Consider the following 4,442-nt stretch of genomic DNA (forward strand, 5'->3'; position numbering starts at 1 on the left):
AAGGACGTAAAAGGCCGCAAAAATGTATTTCGTAAACGTGCAGAGCGGTGGGTAGAAAATCTCCTTTCAATCGTGATAAACGGTTAATTAGGCACCGCAATGGATATTGTGTGATACGAAAAAGTCTTAGTGAAATCATCTCGGTCTGGTGATCACAGATAAAAAGGGCACATGCATCATTATACCTATCGATGTGCCTAATTTGAGATTGTCTGTAGAATGTCAAAATATTAAATATCTTTATAGGTGTCTACATTATATTCTAAATCTAAGTGGTTACAGGTCAGATACAGCTACAGGTAATAAGGTCATAGTCTCTAACGATTTAATTAAATATATTATAAATAAGACGATAACATAGATAAAAAAACTAAAGAAGAAAGCTTTACAATAGACACAAACTAGGCGGTAATGCGTGGCAGTTTAAAATAGGTAAAGTTTGCGGTACACAAGCTGAACTGGACTGATGATCTTTTGCAACGTGGTATAGTATTGCCTTTCTGAACAACCCTAATAAAAACCGTTTCTCGACATATGATAGTTTTTTAGCACTGAAATTATAACATTGTCAAAAGGCAGGTTTGTCAAATTTAAGAAAGTCAAACGTCAAACAAGAAACTTGATAAGCTTTCTCTAGCTCAAACTAATATTATATTTATATATGTATAATGAAAGCGACCGTTACAGTTCTGTTATAAAAGTTATAACTAAAAGATAACACTGGTCTCTTTTGTTCTGAAGCTATAACAATATATATGGTATTCGCATAAAATATACATTATTTTATGTACTTATAATTTGAATAATAAAATACGGCATCAGAAGCGAAAACCGTAATTGTTTCTAAATAAACAGACCTCAACGGTATTTCAAGATGAATTCGAAAATAGAACCAGTTGAACTATGATTCTGGCTTTACTGGTACTATAGAATCGAAACGCTTACCGAATATCAACCATGAAAAGATACTTCATGACCAGCTTGACGGCCTTCCAACCCTAATCGCCATGCCTGTTAGGCACTAAGATCAACGAGGACCCAATAGCCTCGCTAATTAAGAACGATGAGATGCGACCTAAATTTCTTAGGCTATGCAAAGAAATTGCAACACAAATAATAAAAATAAAAAAAAAAAAATAATGTACACAAAGTAAAAATAATAGTAACATGTACAGAAATTAAATTCTGTGTAATAAAATAAAAACAAATATTGTAAAACCTAAGGAAGTAGGTGTTGGATGAAACGCATCGAAAAAGAGGGAAAATAGAATGAAAGGGTGACACAGATGAAATGTAGGAAGTAAGGAAAATAATAACAGACCATAAAGCTCATTGAAGAAAAGCGCGAAAATAAAATAATATATGTGAAAAAATTAATTATAAGAAAAATAAAAGTCCCTGTCCCAAACTAGTTAATGGTACGAGAGACCCCATTAGCTAGGGCTATAAAAAAACCTAATCACCGGGAATAGCCAGCAATATTTTGAAGGAAATTGGAATAGTTTGTAGCTCCTTTGAAAAGGTCTAGGTCAAGTCTTTTACCGCCTTTAATCTCAAGTAATCTAAGTTTTAAATAACTAAAATTGAATAGAATTTGACATGCTACTCCATTCATATTTCTTTAATAAAAACACAAACCTACAATACTTTATATGATGTAATAAAAAAGTCAATATCTCCTTCACATCTTAGTGTAAGTATATGTATAATAATTCTCAAGATATCTAAGATTTTCCTGTACTTAACTTTAAAATTAAAAGTATATAATCTTGTTACAGCATTCAAATGTTTTTAGTTGATCGAAATAGTGAAACTTGGTTGTTTTATCCGTTTACATAGTTGATATTATCATTTACATATCAACATCTGCTAAATTTCATTTAAAAAGAGCAACTGTTAAGTTTTTGGCCAGTTCCTCTCAACATATCAGCTTTCAGAGTCGGTAGTAAGCTTACTAACGTTAATTATATATTAATATAATATAAATAATATATTAACGTTAATTATATATAAATATAAATTTTAAAATAATCGGCAATTAAAAAGTACAAGTAAAATGCCTTTTTGATGATATTTAAACATGAATTTGAGTTACACAGACAACCCAAATTAAAAATAGCAAAACGTGATAACGAATGAATAGTGTAATTATTGCACCTCCGCCCTACTCGTAAATGTAAGAGTTCCCTACTATGGCAGATAAATTGTTTCCTCAATTAACGAACCCAAAGAGAGCGAAGCCTCCGTAAATTGAAGGGTAAAATTAAGTACTTCGACATAGGTTTCCTACATTTCTTCGCACAAAAATCCAATTCACTCGCTTAGTAACATTCAGAATTATCCGTTACCGTTAATATATAGTTCATAATTTTCTGTATTTCAATTCGATGGTCGTATTTAAAACACTATTTACTTTTTTTTTGTTTAGGGCAGTTTGTACAAAAATAACATAGCAAAATTAACTTTTTTATTTTTTTGTTTCAGTCAACAGACGCCCACTGTAAGGCGTAGGTTTTCTCCAAACATCGTCATAATGACCGACCGCACTGCCCGCATCAACAAGTTTATTTTGCCTCCGATTCACTTAGTGGAAGACCAACACGTGGCGCCTACCGACTCGCTGTCACTACTCGTGGCCTTTTCGGCCCCAACGACCATCGGTTGCATGAGTGTTGCGTGCTACTGTTACTTCAGACAAGCAATATTTCAATATATGTCAGTGATCTTGGTTCTTCTGCGGATATCCTCATTTCTAATTTGACTACGACGCGAAATTCAAACAAAAATATACTAAATTCTAAATTATGTTTTCGTCAACATACATAAATGCTTTTCAATATTTAAAATAACGAATCAATATTTATTTTTGGAATCTAGGATTTTATTATGTTTATTACGTACTTTAGTAATTTTACTAATATTTAATACTATTTACAAGTATTAAATAATGGTATTATTTAATACTTGTAAATTATATTATTCTGCTAATAGCATTGTATTTAATATTAAATATCATTATTATATTTAAATGTAACAAGTATATCTGGAATTGAAATATATAAGAGCCTCAGTGAGGACGAGACACGGCGTAAAATGAACGGCTATCTCGACGATCAGCACATGTGACACGTAAATTGATTTGCAGCGATTGTCGTACCCTAACATAATGATGAATCGATTTATATTACATAACAGTGTTGAAACATACACTTCGTTTATTGTCTAATTAAAAAAAAATACTTGTATACTCATTTTACCCATAGACACATACATACAGATGTAAAAGCCTTATAGTGGTGACTGTACAGGACATATATTGAAAAGATGCTTTAAAACATCTACATCTAATAAAGCTAAATAAAGCAAATACTCTGAAAAAATATATTTTCTACAGTAATGTGAAAAGCCAATAAGTTCTGGCAGAACAAAGTCTGCAGATGGTAAACATTAATTAAATTTAATATATAGCAATACGAATTTACAAAATGCTACATCTTAATGATCACGTTTTTTTAATTTCTCTAAAATAATACAACTTTCAATAACTTGATCAACGAGCAAGAACCGGATTGCGATTTAAAAATAAAATTCTTCTTTAAATTTTTATTGTTATGTAAACAACATAATCCTTATATATATATATATCTTTGATGAACTGTTCATATCCATTCATAAGACTTTTATAATGAGTTTTTATATTACGCGATTTCGTGTCAAGCGTATAACAAATGTTCCTCCCTATAACACGAATATTTTCAGAGTTTTGCTATACTGTGAGATTTATAATTGTTTTATTACCCATGTTATATTTCTTAAATGTCCAATCAAAACTGATTTGTACAGTTCATAATTAATTTCGTCTACGTCTACACATTGTGCTGATTGTGTTCTTGTGAAATTAAGTACATTGCATTCATTATATATACATGTAATGCGTAAAACAAGGTTATAAAGGCCGCCTATTAAAAATGTTAATACACCGCGTATTTTGATAACACAAAACTAAACCAAGTTATAGAGCAAATGCTGTAGCAGGATTTGTAAGAACATATATAGTTGTCATAATGTTGGCATAACTAAACGAAAACTTGGCAGAAACATTAAACAATTAACTACACACTTCATTAATAGCTTTTTATTCACCACTTCAAAATTTCCATAGCTGACCAAGCTCATCGTATGGACATTGGTGTTGTGGTAGCCGCGCCCTAAGGTTTCACAAATTGCGTCATTAATTCACTTCTCCGTGGCTCTCGTGTCATTATGTGGGACTAATAGGTATCCCAAGTGTTTATTGTTGACATAGCTTTCAAAATCTGCAAGTTTAAAATGCATTTAGATGATCACCTCAAGTTACTGACGTTAGATGATTAAATATTAAACCAAGGGCTTATGTTTTTACAGAAGGACTGAAGTATGGGCAGAAAAATGTGTGGGTAAGA

This window comes from Battus philenor, unplaced genomic scaffold, assembly GCF_028537555.1.
Source record: "Battus philenor isolate CCGP_79_NKW_IND1 unplaced genomic scaffold, ilBatPhil1.0.hap1 SCAF_2, whole genome shotgun sequence".
In the NCBI taxonomy this organism is placed as follows: domain Eukaryota; kingdom Metazoa; phylum Arthropoda; class Insecta; order Lepidoptera; family Papilionidae; genus Battus; species Battus philenor.